Source organism: Eriocheir sinensis, chromosome 41 (assembly GCF_024679095.1).
Source record: "Eriocheir sinensis breed Jianghai 21 chromosome 41, ASM2467909v1, whole genome shotgun sequence".
Taxonomy (NCBI): Eukaryota; Metazoa; Arthropoda; class Malacostraca; order Decapoda; family Varunidae; genus Eriocheir; species Eriocheir sinensis.
The window spans coordinates 15,830,147-15,847,324 of NC_066549.1; the positions used below are offsets into that span (position 1 = coordinate 15,830,147).

At 42.7% G+C, this 17,178-nt stretch overlaps 1 protein-coding gene across 1 annotated transcript in view; it reads right to left on the reverse strand.

Moving 5' to 3' along the window:
* LOC127009735 (uncharacterized) overlaps window positions 1-1,690 on the reverse strand; it is a 38,185-nt gene extending 36,495 nt beyond the window's left edge. Inside the window, exon 1 of the mRNA XM_050883113.1 lies at window positions 1,553-1,690. The gene's annotated coding sequence lies outside the window, so the exon portion shown is untranslated. The remainder of the gene's footprint in view (window positions 1-1,552) is intronic.
* Between the last annotated feature and the right edge of the window lie 15,488 nt (window positions 1,691-17,178).

Consider the following 17,178-nt stretch of genomic DNA (forward strand, 5'->3'; position numbering starts at 1 on the left):
GTGGAGATTGACTCCGCGCCTCCAAAATAAGGCACTGCGCCTCGCTATTATATATGTAGTTAAGGGACGCATATTCAAACTACTCCAACCGAACTTTAAATAACCTGACCTCTAACAGGGGGGGGGGCTTTGCCCCCCTCAATCCCCCTAGTGTAGTAACACTGCACTGTGACTGCAGCAGAAAATGCATAACTGGCAACTGAGCCAGGCGGGAGCCAGATTCCGTAAGTGCCCAGGAGAGTTTCTGGGGGCACTAATTTTATCTGATTTTCAAATAGTACAGGGTCCTGGGTCCTAACCCTGTACTATTTGAGGACATTTAACATGTATATATATATATAAATACATATATATACATACATATATATATATAAATATATATATATATATATATATACATATAAATATACACCAGATAATGATTGGAAAAAAATTGCAATTTTAGGAAAATCATACAAGCATTATATAAGTATCATTTTAATCATATATACATATTCATATATATATATATATATATATATATATATATATATATATATATATATATATATATATATATATATATATATATATATATATATATATGAATATGTATATATATATATATATATATATATATATATATATATATATATACATATATATATATATATATGCATATGTATATATATATATATATATATATATATATATATATATATATATATATATATATATATATATATATATATATATATATATATATATATATATATATATATATATATATATATTAATGTATATGATATATATATATTTGTTGTAATATATATATATATAAATAAATATATATATATAATGCTATATATATATATATATATTAATGTTTTTATATTCCAATTTATGTTTTTCTTTCTATTGATATTGGCTGTGAATAGCTTTCAAATGATACCAATATATAAATTGTATGACTTGCCATTCAAAAGTTGTAACATTTTTTGCAAAAAATTAAATACACATACATGTATTGCCAAACAGCACATCATTGACAGAAGGATGCTTGGACGGATGATTTTTTAAATCAGTGGCCAAAATTACATAAGATTAGGCCATGTACACACTTGCATCACGCCTGGTGGAGCGAATGTCCCGTAAGAACCCTACTATATGTTGTATTTTGGACTTAAATCATTATTTGTGGTATCAATAAATGTTTGTTACACCGATTACTTCAAAAATTTTCACTGAAACAAGACATCTCAATTCTTCAAACTTTTTTCTTAGGCTACTCGCATTGAAACTTAGGACTTTTAGATCATTTTGAGGTTTAGTAATAGAGATGATGTTACTTGCAGTTTTTCGATTTGGCGTTAGCTTTGCTGCAGGACATACACTTACATGGGCGGGGTGGAGAGACATGGCCGAGAGCAGTTTTTTGACTGGGAGTCACACACTGCTTCGTTAAGGAGCCTTCCAAATCTTGTTGCTCCAATGGGGGGGTTCGGGGTGGGTGAGAGAGAGAGAGAGAGAGAGAGAGAGAGAGAGAGAGAGAGAGAGAGAGAGAGAAACTCACTTGATCATGAACTTTTTACACTCGCCCTGGTGGTCAAGGGGAAAGCTGCCTTTCTGTGGGGGTGTCGGCGTGAAGCTCTTCTGCCCAAAGGTCATGGATGCCATCCCTCCTGACTACTCATTGGGACACAGCTTGATAGGTGAATGTAAAAAGACTGGAACAAAAGAACAGGAAAAATCAGGCACATAGATAGTTTTTATATTATACACTAACATACAACACCGTGATAAAAATGTAGAAAAGAAAGCAAAAAATGTGGAGGACGGAAGGAAGTCAACACGAAGTCTCAACGTAGACATTAACCTGTTCATGGTTATCTGTTCTATATTAGTGTACTCATCCAGGTTATGGAAAATAATTGTCTTTTATTAGTGTAGTGAACTCAAAAGTACTTCCAGATAAAGAAAATAACAAGTAAATTTCCTTCTTACCTGCTTTTAAATGTCCCGCTGGGCTTTAACTGGCACCCGAGGCGCGCCCTGCTAGACCTACTCCCGCCACTGATATACTATTTACACTTAGTCTTCCAACAACTGTTTTCTTTTGTACTACACTATATCCTTATCATATTATAACAGTGTAGGAACACAATCAGTCTCAAAATAATAATTTGGAATGGATGATGATAATTGGGAGGAGTTCCATTCTTGGCACTGCAACTGCAGGGTCATATATGGCACTGAATATTAAACAAAATAAACTATAACATACAACTACAGGTAACTCTCGATTTACATGAGTATTGTGTCCTTGAAGAGGTTGCGTAAATCAAAAACAATGTAAATCAAGCAAGAATTAGGTTTCTATCGAAAAATAAATATTCACTTCATTCAGTGGAGAGAGAGAGAATATCCATATCACCGAGATATCCACTCAGGCACTCAGTCTCAGCCTCACTCGTGCGAGGAAGAAATGAGGGACACCATGAGTGACTGGCTAGTATTGGTACCGGTACCGAGCAGTCTGGTACCACTACTGTACCGTATAGCTGGTACTGTTAGTACCGGTACCTGTCCACCCCTATTGTTGAGTTGCGTGGTAGCGTGGGTACTGTATTGTTGTTCAAGTGGCACGCGGGAAGAACTGAGCTCAGCTGTGTGGCCGCGGCGCCATGTGAGTCCAGTTGCATGAGACATCTGGTGGCCACTCCATAAAATATCGCGTATAAGTGAAAAAACGTGTAAATTAAACATTTATTTGGATTTTGGACCCCGGGTTATTTTTAAAAAACGCGTAAACCAAACTCGCGTATATCGAGTTACCTGTATAAAAAAACGGTAAATAATTAAAAACATGATAAAAGACAACTCAATAAAAGGTCAATAAAACCTACAGGAGGTTGAGGACGCCAGCCTCCTGAAGGAAGCCATAAGCGTCATGCCCCAGGGTGAAAGCCTTCTCTCCCAGCACAAGGGAAAGAGAGAGACTCCCATCTCCACCCCGACACCAGGAGAGGTACCGCTCTCGCAGGTCCCCCAGACTGGGGCACTCGACCAGCAAGTGTCGCACTGTCAGGGGGACCAAGCAGTCATCACAGTAGGGCTGAACTCCCCGGGACATGAGGAAGCCAAGTGTATACTGGGTGTGACCCACCCTAAGGCCGTGGCCACACAGGGAGCGAGAAAGCGAGCAAGAAACTTTAATACATTATAAGCAATGGAGGTGGCCACATTGGCAATGAGCAGGTAATAGCGAGAAAGTGAGCTGGTAGGCAAGAAAGCGAGAAGAGTTAACAGTTAACTTTCCTCGCGTGAGATCATTTGGTCAGGTGTGACATCACAGACATGTTTCTATATTATTTGCCGTAACTCAACTCATATATGAGATAGGACATTTTGGTTAACACCGTTAAATGCAGCAGTGATTGCAGAACTCGAATATGTTTGTGAAAACTCAATAAAACAGAAACTAAATAAATAGTGACGAGTTGAATTTAAAGAATCACTCCGTAATGTTTATAACACATTTTACATATAGTTACCATTTGCAGCGGCTATGAAATGAGTACTAAAATAAACAATTCCTTCTTATAGAGAAAAGCCTCCTGAACATGATGGTGTATACAGATTTCTCATAAAATACCAAATAAGTGAAGCACGGAACTTTATAAAAATGTTTCACCTCATCCCTCGTGTGTGCCCACAGGGGTGCGTAGCTATAGTGTTGTTAGGCTATACTGCTCTGCGGGTTGCATTGCCATGAAAACCCTCGCCTCGGCTCGCTTTTCATGTGGCCACAGAAACTCACCTTGCTGCTCTCGCTCTTGCTCTCATTCGCTTTCTTGCTCCCTGTGTGGCCACAGCCTAAGGCAGGCCAGGACAGTCTCCCTCTTACGACTCCTTATATGGGAATGCGACCAGGGACGCACAGTCCTGGTCGTGACCTCACGTACTTTGTCCTGGCAAACAGCCTCCCACGTGCGCTGCCACACCCTCTGGAGTGCAGACTGCACGGTGGGATATAAGTCCCTAAGTGGAAGAGCGCACTGTGAGGGAGGACGAGATGTAGCGGCCCATGACACCTCATCAGCCTCCTCATTATCGTGCAGAGACATGGACGGGTACCCAACATATATTTATTTGATGGCCACACCTTTTGGCCATAACCAGCCAGCTAAAAACTTCTCAACTAATGGGTGGGTGCTCCTAAAATCTTCCATTGTGGACAGGGTTGCCTGTGAGTCGGAGTAGACAATAAAAATACCGAGGCAGAGTGAAGATGGTGTGAACTGCTAAAAGAATGGCAGATATTTCTGTGGTAAAAAATTAAAGCTGTAGCAGGCAAAGTTCCCGTAGGAGAAAAGTCTGGAAAGACGGAGCAGGCCCTGCAATACCAACGACAGCATCGGATTTGGAGCCATCCGTTTATACTGGTACAGATGTGGTGTGACTAGCTGTGTGGGACAGGAACAGCTGTCGAGCAGTTCCCGCTGAGATGCTTGCTTTATTAAAGTTGAAGTACCGGCAGAAATGTGTATTTGGAAACTTCCACAATGTAATGGGGGGTATCTGATAAACTGCTATAGAGAAGTGTGGTAGTGAAAGGTCCCCGATGACATTCCGGACACAGAAACCAAAGGGGCGAGGTAGGAGATGTCTGTTACTATACAGTAAAGCCAGGTATGACACAGATTCGTAGGGTGCGGTTTCCTATGACAAGGTATGGTTTCAGAACCATATGTTTAGATCACGCGGGTAAAACCATCTATGACGCAGTTCGTGGTCTCCCCTGGCCAAATGAGTGCAAAGTTGCCAGGTTGGATTTTTTTTTTACGAGGGGGAAATCTCATGGTGGCGGTTGGGAAGATCTCTCTCTCTCTCTCTCCGCACATTTTTGTATTCAGTAAGTTAAAATCATCCTCACTATCAGAATGATCATATAGTCAAAATTTACACATGTAGACAAGATGAACGTTCACAGTCGGCTGCCGTGGCCCTCACTCAAATTCCAAGTCACAGTCATTCACTCCCCGGCCGCTCCGCATCTTTTCTCGTTAATCTTTTCCCCCTCCTTTGCTTCTTTTTTCATGTAAAGTGGACCTGGCCCAACTGTCTATTCTGGCAGGTAAAAAAGAAAGCGATCTGGCTAACTAGCCTACTAAAATCTACAGCAGGCACCGCTTCTGCACATCAGCCTGCTGGCAAATTGACATTTAAAAATCTAAATTGGTGTTCACAGAGCCTTTCCTTTCTTTTGTCTTTCTCGCTGCCCAGTCTGAAAGGGAAGAAACCAGACACGGTGTATAAAGAAACTAACTAGAGAGTGAGAGAGAGAGATCTTTGAAAGTGGCTGGTCACCACTAATTATTGCATTAATATGTGTGCCAAATAATATTTTTGTTGATTTCGGGTTGGCAGGGAAAGTAAATGGTTGGGCAGGATTGGGCGGTTTTTGGGCGGTATGTGGTGGCGCGGCGGGTCCTGACCTGACAAGTACACGTCTAGGGGCCACTTTCACAGTCGTTTTGTTTTGATCGTTACCAATGGCGGCGATCAACGCTATAGTTTTCCACGTGAAACTGGCCTATGGGGTAGTGGTGGCTGCAGAAGAAGTGAGAGGTGTTGAGAGTGTGTGGCAAGGGCTAACCCCGCAGCCGCCACTACCCCATCGGCCAGTTTTACCTGGAAATACTATAGCGGCAATCGCCGCCATTGGCAACAATCAAAACAAACCAAATTACTGTGAAAGTGGCCCCTGCACGGCAAGGAGTCGGCTCACTTACCAGCACGTGCTGCACAATTTAATGGCTTGCAAGCCTGCTGGGAAACCCACGGGCAAAATTAAATTCGCCCACTGATGTACGAGCAGAAACTGGACGTCATAAGGAGGATATTGAGAGAGATAGGCGGGAAACAATGAATTTTCCCTGTATGTGAGTGCAGGTGGGATAAAATGGTGGCTAGCCAGTACCAAATTCTATTTTCCTCAAACGTACTGAGTGAAAAAGTGGGTGTTGGCGTTGGCCGAGTGGATAAGGTGGTGAGCGTGGGGTCGGACTGAACAACATCAAAAGGCAGATAATGCCTACCGGTGCACTCGGGCTAGAACAAGCAAAAAAAAAAAGAAGTGTGGGTGAGGAAAATGGCAAGGGCCAGAACCAAATTGTATTTTCTTCATAGGTTTAGTTATTCCTATGACGCGGTTTCCTATGGCGTGGCCGTTGCTCAGAACCAATTAACCGCGCCATATGCGACTCGACTGTATATTGTATCTAGATTGGTGTCTAAGGCAATGGTGTAGGCAGGATTGTTAGATAGTCATTGTAGTCTGTATCAGTATTTAATCAGAAGTCCATCTCTATGCAAGTCCAACGGTGGCACTCCCGCGTCAAATAGAAGGGATGATATGGGGGATGATCTAAAGGCACCTGTTGACTGCATCAAGTGTGCGGAGGCGGGCGGTTGTTGCTGATGTGTATACTTTGCAGTTTCGACCTGATGAGTGCCTCGTAAAGGTGGAAGAGCACCATACGATCAGTGCCCCATGAAGTGCATGATAGAACATGAAAGAGGTCGAGGGACCTCATGCACTGTGTATTGAGAGGGCTTTTAGGTGTGGAAGCCATGTCAGGCGCCTGTCAAAGACGAGTCCCAAGAACTTGTGTTCTTCCACAACAGGTAGCCGTGAACCGCACATGATGAGATCAGGGTCTGGATGATTGCCTCTCAGGCGACAAAGTTGCATGACAATCGACTTGGTAGGTGAGAATCGGAAGCCATGTTCCTCCGCCCATCTGAATGTCTTGTCGATGGCATGTTGCAGTCTTCGCTTTGCGGTTGGCATCCGAGATGCCGAGAATGGAAAACATCACACATATCACAAGATACTTGCAGCTGCATGATATACTACAATATTGTCACACATATATCTACTTTATTTATACCTACACTATAGTTTATGTACAGATGTTATCTTTTTAGTGCATGAAATTGTTCTAGAAATGTGTAAGAGAGTGGTGTTCCTCAAAACACAGCCCTAACCACAGAGCCATATTACATGCACAGCAGTGAAAACATGTCTCGACACTGTTGCTGCCGTCGGCTTGTTTGTCTACATACGTGACAGGCACGTACACGTTGCTTCTTTGATTCAGGTGGTGCTTGCATAGTTTTAGGAAAATGGCATCCAATGTGTGTCTGGTCAGGGCAGCTAAGATAGTGCTTGTAATATACATATCATCATGTATGTATATATGAATGTATGACTATGTGTCGTAACACGAGTTCAGTGACATGCCACAGGATGTTTAACAAAACGTAGTGCTTTTGGCTGTGAGAACTGTGATGAGCTAACGCTAGATCAGCAAGGATCAGCACCGGAACTTTGTAAGTTCCGGCCAAGTCATCACCGGAAACCACACCCTTCCGACGAACTAACATGCAATAAAACGAGCGAGCAACACAGAGAAGCAGGAGAAGCAGACGGGAGACAGACCTGGGGCACGGGCGCGAACACCTCCGTTCCTGGAGCGTTGGGTGTGGCTTGCTCTTGTTTCGTGTGACCGCTCACATAAACGTTGTAACTATTGTGTAAAATTGTCAATACCATTTTTATACTAAAAACCACATACCTTTTAATGTCCCTGTGAGAGAGAGAACTAAAGTGAACTAAAGTGAACTTATAACAGCTTCCGCTCGGCCACACATCATCTGCCTCACTTAACTAAAGGCTATAGTGTTATCTCACCTACTACAATCAACTTGTGAAGCAGGACAACGGTAACGCCGGGCCTGTGACGAGTGAGATAACAGTTCGCGCCTAAAACATAACACTTAACACGAACCACCTTTAAAAATAACACTTAAAAATGGTTAACATAAGTGTGGGGAGGGAGGGACAGTGGGGAGAGTCAGGTGAGGTCCTGAGGGAGAGTCAGGTCAGGGCTTCAGTCAGGACATGACCTGACTCTCACTTCCGCCCCTCCCTCCCCACACCCTTCCCATTTCCCCTTCTCTGTGTGTGTGTGTGTGTGTATGTGTGTGTTTACCTAGTTGGCAACACACACACACACACACACACACAAAGGGAAATGAGAAGGGTGTGAGGAGGGAGTGGCATAAGGGAGAGTCAGGTCAGGGCTTTGGTCAGAACATGACCTGACTCACTTCTGCCCCTCCCTCCACACACCCTTCCCATTTCCCCTTCTCTGTGTGTGTGTTGCGCGCACGTTCATGTGAGTGAGTGAGTGAGAGTGAGTGTGAGTGTGTGTGTGTGTGTGTGTGTGTGTGTTCATATAATCTAATGGGGGAGGAGAAAGGGAGGAAGAGAGTGATAAAGTGAAAGATAAGGCTAAAAATATGAGGGTGTGAGAAAGGGGGAAACAAGGGAAATGAGTGGAGGAAATGGGACGGGAAAAGAAGAGAGAGGTAGGAAGGGTCAGGTAAAGGTGAGGTAAAAAGGAGAGAGAAAAGGTGTGAGTGGGAGGGAAAGAGATTAAAGGCGGACACACACTATATGATGCGGCCTGTCCGGCGGTCGAAAAGTGGGCGGAGCTAGAGGCCATAAGGCAGTGTGTGTGGGTGTAATTTGTGTGGCGCAGCCTCACGACATGGCCGGATGGCTTTCTGTTTATGTTTGAAATTCCCTCCGGCGCGATCCGCCGCCTCACAGAGCGATGCTGACAGCCGTGGTGTACAGATTATCTACGCTCCACGATGTCTGACATCTGGATAAATAAAGATTTTGGATGTTTTATTAATATGTACAAGGGCCATCCATGTTTGTGGAACATAAAACATAAATTGTGTTGTTGTTGTTGCTGCGGCGGTGGGGTTCACATCGAGTGACAGCCGCCACCCAGTATTCCGTGAGGCCGCCTCATAGTGTATATGCTTCATCCGGCCGACGATGCTCTGCCCACTTTCGGCCGCTGGACAGGCCGCATCGTATAGTGTGTCCGCCTTAAAAGAGAAAAACTGGGAGGGAGGGGAAAGGAAAAGAAGAAAGAAATGAGAAGGAAGGAGAAAAACACAGGGACGGAGAGGGAGAAGAAAGAAAGGAAGTGGGGGAGGAGTGAACCAGGGAAAAGACTAACGGTGCAATAGGCCGAGATGGAAAAAAAAATAGGTAGGTGACATAGGTGCTGATTGAGGTGTCTTCCGACTTACGTTGATTTATATCGTTTTCATTTTTTAGGCTAGAAAATGCTTATTTTACCACAAAAATATTTGAAATAATAAATATGTAAATATTTCTATAAACTGAAAAATTCCGCGATACGATACAATTTAAAAATCCGCGATACAGCAAGACCCCAATAAATGAACCTCGATATGGCGAGGGATTACTGTACATTGATACGGTTTCAGTAATTACACCACTTGTACCAATATTTTAGGTGAAATTACTTTAATGTTCACATGTCTAGGCGAGTGGAGCCGTATCTAAATTTTTATTTTCAGCTGTTGATTTTTCTGGCGTGGATATTTTTCCTGAATAACATTGTTGCGTATTTTCTGTATAGTCATTCGTTTTATTTTCTCCTTTCTTTTGTGTATTTTATTGCACAGTGGAGAAGTTTTGTCTTGCTAAGCCTCACTCATTATTCTTTTTCCTCTTTTTATGCATTTTAGAAGCATCGGGAAGGAGTGAGCACATACTTAGCGGTGAATGATTATTACTTTAAATATTTTTGCAGCGATATTTTTTTTTTTAACCTTTTTACTAATCATTTTACTAGTAACTTTTTTTAATGGCAGAGAAACCTGACCCAAAGTTACAAGCTCTCACCAAGGACTATAAGGAGTGGGTAGAAGGAAAGGACAGTGACGTCAAGGATAACGGTAACTGACATGTAGGGAGTCGTAGCAGTCTTCAAAGGATGCTTTCTCCTCCTTCTTCTGAGCTGCATGAGCAACCAAGAGGTATTTACTCACCATACTAATCTCACCTTGGCTTCTGCCCCTAATCTCCCGCTGACAGCAACAGCAGTTAGGCATTTAACAGGTACGGAGGCAGATTATTCGGCCAGGGACTTTTTGTTTCAAAGCTCTGCTACTGGTAACATGTAACCCAGTACAACCAGCCACATGGTCAGGTAGTCGGCGACTAAACCGGCGACCCCACTGGTTCTTTTTCTTGGACCAGTGAGGAGGGTGTGCTGGACCCCCAGGTGGATTAACCCGTACAGTGTTGCTTTATAGGAGTGAAACAGGTCATGTGGGGTTGGATTTTGGCCAAATAATATTATTGTCTTATAAAATTGAAAAAAAGCTGATATTGAGCATTGATATAAATGCGATATGTGTTCCCCTGTCCTGTCGTTTCTGTGAGTCCTTTCACGCGTGCGCAATACTCCAGTGGTGGTGCGTAAGACAATGTAGAACATGTAGAACAGTATGTAACTTCTTATTTATTATTCCACACACTGTGAATGCTTCTTCCATGACTATATATTGTTTAGTTTGAGTTTCTTGTAAAATATCTGAGGATTGTTTGTCTAGCCTTTCTATAGTCATATCATAGTACCAAATTTATCACGCTTCATTACAGACTATATTTTCTCTATGTGTATATAAGTAGCACAATATTATCCCTTCATTGCACAAGCATAACATGTTTTGTAACACCAACAACAAAAATTACACACAGCTGCCCAAATAACCCATTATACGAATTTTAAGTTTTTTATGTTGGTACTCCTGCATACCACATCGCCCATCTCCGCCAGCTGATCACATACCCCAAACATTTTCCCATTTACTACGTAGCTTCCATTTTTGCATTTTTTGCGACCAATTTGGTATTGCTCTGCTACTGTACAATTTACATAACATCCCAATTTTACAAGTATATCTAAGAGGTAAGTGTGGATTACCTCTGGACTGTAGCATATCCCATGAAAATCTGTATGGCTGGGAAACTGATGACTCAGGTTCCGAGCCATGAATGAATCTAAAGGAGAAACAGACAACAACCCTGTTGCCCACACGAGGCTGCCTGTATAGCTAACACTGCACAGGACAACACGTGCTAACAGCGAGGTGTAGCAGCGTGTCTGGCTATCATGACTCATTGCTGGGCCAACCCGCCAACCGCCTATACGCCCCAGGGCTGCCAACACACCGGCGATGACTGCAATGCATGAACACAAAATATATTGAAATTGCTATTCAAGTTGGAATGATATAAAAATAGCTGATCTACTGAACAGTATTTTGAGTATATTGATAAGTAATTATGACACCACTGACATATTTTTATAAATATACCTATTTTTTCAATAAATCATTCGTGGTCATGGATACATTCTATGTAATAGGCCACAGCAATACAATAAAAATGAGAGTGAGCTTTCAAAATCATATTTAGGCATAGAAAAGACATCTTGAACCATTTCTACAGGTTTAGGTGCCATGAAGTAAAAGAAAACGATGATCGTATATATACGTACTAAACACTTTCCCACCCGAACGTATATATACGTACTAAACACTTTACGGGTTAAAAACGACCATTCAAAGGGAAGATGAACTCATGTTTATCAGAGTCAGTGGCCATCCAGTCCCAGCTATAGGTGAAACAGTGGGTGATAAACCTCATAGCCTCCTGCTGCCTTGTAGGGTTTGCCTTTTATATTAGACAAAGGTTAGGGCCACCACTTAACCCTTTCATTGCTAAACGCTCGCGGCGAGCATTAGGCGTATTTGCTGGTGGTGCTAAACGCTCGCTGCGAGCATTAGGCGTATTTGCTGGTGGTGCTAAAGCCTTCCTTGGCGAGCATTAAGTGTTTGGTGGTGCTAACGGCGCAGCATTAGGCGTATTGCTGGTGGTGCTAACGCTTGGCGCTAAGCGCGTATTGCTGGTGGTGCTAAACACTTGCAGCGAGCATTAGGCGTATTTGCTGGTGGTGCTAAACACTTGCAGCGCAGCATTAGGCGATTGCTGCTGGTGTGCTAAACACTTGCAGCGAGCAGCGCGTGTTGCTGGTGGTGCTAAACGCTCGCGGCGAGCATTAGGCGTATTTGCTGGTGGTGCTAAACACTTGCAGCGAGCATTAGGCGTATTTGCTGGTGGTGCTAAACACTTGCAGCGAGCATTAGGCGTATTTGCTGGTGGTGCTAAACACTTGCAGCGAGCATTAGGCGTATTTGCTGGTGGTGCTAAACGCTCGCTGTGAGCTCCACCCGCACTCAAATCTCCCGCGTATGAAAGTGTTCCAACACTAATTCTCACAACACAGGATTGCCAATTGAGTGGGTTCTTCACTAAATTTGGTGGAAAATCATATCAGCCCAGCGCGGCAAATCTACGGACGAGTAACTGGTGGATGTTCTTGCCCAATATAGCGGCATTTTTGCATAGCTTCACCTATCACCTGACTGATTCTTTGACCAAATAGTTGTAAATATTGCAGTTGGCAATACTCCCTTGCCAGAATCTGAAGGAGAGATGTCCACAGTTCCCTCAATATGGCTGATCATCCCGCACGCACCGACGTAAGTGTTAACATTCAACACTCCCTGAACGTGCATGTATGTTCGCAAGAGAGGCATACATAACTGGCTCCTATAGATCTGGACCTCCTCTTTCCAATGGTGTTTTTGGTTTTTAGCTGTGATGAATAGTTTTTGAGATACAGAGGTTAAAAGAGACCCCCCATTGGGCTCCCCGAGCGCACCTGAGGGGATAGTCTTGTTGCGAGCGCTTAGCAATGAAAGTGCTAACATTCAACACTCCCTGAACGTGCATGTACGTTCGCAAGAGAGCCATACATAACCGACTCCAATAGATCTGGACCTCCTCTTTCCAATGATGTTTTTGATTTTTAGCTGTGATGAATAGTTTTTGAAATACAGAGGTTAAAAGAGACCCCCAATGGGCTGCCTGACTGCGCCTGAGGGGATAGTCCCATCCCGTCCCACGTGCAAGGAAAGGGTTAAAATAGGTAGTTGGGGTTAGCAAGGGCATGCACCATAAAATTTTGCTCCAAAAACTGATAATGGCTCAAATTCAGGGCCCATACTTATAAAGCTAACACTTTGTCTCTACCTCGTCTTAAGAGCCCAAACCAGCCCTGTGGAGTCCTATATCTCGAGTCTTAATCTGAGACTTGGTGCGAGTAGCTAAAATTGGTCCCAGGCAGGCATAAGCCCTGGGTCTTCGGCTGAGACATTGACCTTCAAATGTAAACATTGCAGGGTGTTGCCAGACAGCCAGTGTGCCTCATCAAAACCGTTTTACATTCAAACGCTATCTATAGCCTTATGAAACCCTATGATAATGGATATGATGTACTTCTATTCAATACTTTCACCATTTTAAGGTATTCTTACCCATTAATTTTCATATGAGATAACTGATTTTTCGAGCTAACTCGCCGTTGTTGGCAACTTTACGTTCCCCACTACCCGTGGTGGCTGAAACCCCAGCTAGGTTGAAAACTCGTCACTTAGGAGAGACTTAAGTCAAATGCCTCATTTCTTTATTCAAACGCCTCATTTCTTTATAAGTATGGGCCCAGAATATGGCCCCCAGTACCCGGCAGCCCTTAAGTGGGCAGGGGGTGCGAAGAATCTCCGGTCTTAGCTTTAGAATAGGGACGGTAAATGTGGGAACGATGAGAGGAAGAAGCAGGGAGGTGGTGGAGATGCTGGGTAGGCGAAAGGTTGACATTTGTTGTGTGCAGGAAGTGCAATTTAACAATTCAATGCTAAATTCTCACAGTGAGGTCTAGCATAACTTGCCGGTGCTGCTAAATCCTTGCTGCGAGCACCAGTCACACTTAAATTTCCCGCGTATGAGAGTGTTCAACACTATTTCTCACCTCACAGCATTGCCAATTCACTAAATTTGGTGGAAAATCATATCAGCCTAGAGCGGAAAAGCACAGAAAATCTACGGACGAGTAACTGGTGGATGTTGTTGTCCAATATAGCGGCATCTTGCAAAGCTTCACCTATCACCTGACTGATTTTTTTACCAAATAGTTGTAAATTTTCCAGTTGGCAATACTGCCCTGCCAGCACCCCATCACCAAGAGATCTACTCAGTAGTTGCCTTATGGCTGACCATTGAGTACGCACAAATGTACATCTTCACAGGCAACACCCCAGAAACATGCCTGTACGCTCGCAGGAGAGGCTTACATAACCAAATCTTACAGATCTTGGCCTCCTCTTTCCAATGGTTTCTTTGTTTTTTAGCTGTGATGAATAGTTTATGAGATGCAGAGGTTAAAAGAGTCAGCACTAGCGTGGTGGTGATAAAAGCTCACTGTGAGCGCCAGTCGCACTCACAGGCAACACCCCATGAACGTGCCTATACGTTTGAAGGAGAGGCTTACATAAACAAATCTTAAGAGATCTTGGCCTCCTCTTTCCAATGGTGTTTTTGTTTTTTAGCTGTGATGAATAGTTTTCGAGATACAGCAGTTAAAAGAGACTCCCCTCCCCGTGCTGGGCTGCCCGAGTGCACCAAGGGGATAGTCTCGCTGCGAGCAATTAGCAATGAAAGGGTTAAGGGTGAAGGAAGCAGAATGATGGGAAGTGACGCCGATGGTAGGTAGACGTGACCCGTACATGTCAAAGCAGCGTGAAAGTCGTGGCAGTAATGCGCGAAAGTCGTGATGGTAAGAATTTAGGACCGAGCGCTAAACTCGAGAATCGCAAAACTGGGATAGTGCGAAACTCAAGGGGGTACTGTAGTTGTAAATACACACATACACACACACACACACACACAGCCGTCGAGGAGTAAACACCTGGGCCGCTCCACTCTGAGCTGTTGAAAAGACACAATCCTCAACCTGCGCCTGCTGTTGAGGAGGAAATATACCTGGTGTAGTGTTGCAGAGGCCTGGGCTGCGCTAATGTTGGTTCGGTGGGTCTCCATTAGTGCAGTTTTAGTGCAATGAGTGAGAAGGAGGAAGATCAGGGATGGATCACGCTAAGAAGCAGAAGAGGAAGAGCAGGAGGAGACAACAACAGCGGGGAGGAAAGTGAGTACAAGGCTGGAGGTACTTGAGCTGAGTTCTCTGGATTTGCGAGAAATGAGACGACATTATACAAGAGAGTGCTACTGGTGGAAAGAAAACTGGATTAATGGATCAGCATGGTAAAGAGAAGGGATGAGGAAGAAGAGCAGAATAGAGTATTCCACAGTGACCTGAGAAATAGGATAAAACGGCTAGAGGAAAATGAGAAGAAATTGATTAAGGAAAATGAGGAGCTAAAGGAAAAAGTAGCAAAGTACGAAAGATCAATGAAGGAAGGTTTGGGAGTGGTAAGAAAGGAAAATGAAAACCTGAAGGAACTGGTCAACAAAGAAGAACAAAGAGTTAGAGAAAAGGTGAAGAAGTGGAGAGCGGAGAATGAAAAAGCAAATGTAAGCCTTAGAGAAGTACTGGAACAGCAAATGAAAGAGGATAAAGAAGACGTGGAGAAAGAGGTAGTCAAGGCCTTAAAGAAAAATGAAGAATTAGTGAGAGACGTAGCGGACAAAAAAAGAAGTGTTATTATTTTTGGGATGAAAGAAATGAATATAACATATAAACCAAAAAGGGATAAAGAGGAACTGAAATCAGTCAAAGACCTGCTCAAGAACCTAAATGATGCAGAAAGGCAGAGTATCGAGGAGGAAGTAGACGAGATTTATAGAATGGGTCCATTTATTGAAGGGAAAACTAGACCAGTTAAGTTAAAACTAAAATCACAAAAGGCAGCCGAAGACATACTATATAGAACAACTAAACTAAAAGAAACGGAAGGATGTAAGGATATATATATAAAAAAAAAATAGAAATGAAGAAGAAAGGAGGAAATGGAATGAATTACTGGCAGAGACAAAAGTAAAAAATAACGCAAGATCTGAGGAAGAAAAAGAAACATTTTTTTGGAGAATTTCTGGGGATGGAATCAAGAAATGGTTCATAAGGGAGAAGAGAAAGGGGAGCGAAAACTAGATAAGAAAGATACAGAGAGGGGAATAAGAATAATGTACACAGATGTAGATGGGTTGATCTCAAGTAAAATAGAGCTGCAAGATTATCTAAAAGAGAGGGATCCCATGATAGTTTGCCTAACTGAAACTAAACTAAAAGAAAACATCCAAATTGAGTTAGATGGAAGATACAATGTGTGGGGGAAGGATAGAGTGGGCAAGGGCGGAGGAGGAGTGGTGATAATGATAAAGAAAGAGTTATTAGTAAAATCAATAGAATATGGAGAAGGAAAAGCAGAAATAGTGAGTGTAAGCTTGGAAAACAAGAATAGAGAAAGGATGACGATTGCAGTAACATATGTACCACCAAAAACTACATCATGGAGTAAAGAAGATTATGAAAACATGATTGATGACACCATACAGAGTTTGAGGAGATTACTTAAGGCAAACAAAGGAGTAATCATTGTGGAAAAGTGTAAAGAACAACTTAAACTATTTTATAGATTTATAAATGGAAAATTAAATCAAGAGAAACAATTGAAAGACTGACTGAAGAGAATGTAGAGATCGAGGATCCCAAAGGCATGGCGGAATTATTTAACAAAAAATTCCAGCAAGTGTTTACCAAAGTTGCCGATTTCAATTGCAAAGAGGTTGACTGGGAGAGGTTTGAGAGCAATGGTACTGATGTGGCATGGGGGAATAGATTCTTAAATTTAATGATGGAAAATTTGATGATACAAAGGGTGAAGGAAAGCACTAGATATAGAAGAGACGACGAACCGGCAAGACTGGATTTGGTGTTGACAAGAGAAATTCACGTGAAGGATGAATTGAGGTATGATTGCCCCCTGGGAAAAAGTGATCACGTGCTCATAGAGATGGAAATGGAGGAGGGCGGAAGAGAACGAGACGAGTCTTATAGAAGCGATAGATTAAACTATAGGAAAGCAGAGGTGGAAAACCTCAAGAAGTTTTTTGGTGAAATGGATTGGAGAGAGTTAATGAGTACAAGCGAAGTTCAAGGAAAGTATGATATTTTCATGAAGGCGTACAACACAGGTGTTATGAAGCTTGTACCAAAATACAGACCAAGGGAGAGGGCTAAAAAGGACTGGTTTAATGCAAGATATGCAAAGGCAAAAGAAAAGAGACAAAGCGTGGTCAAGATTAAAAAGAAACAAAAATCAAAGAAACAAAGAAGACTTTAAGGCAGCGAGAAATGAGTACGTGAAAGTGAGACA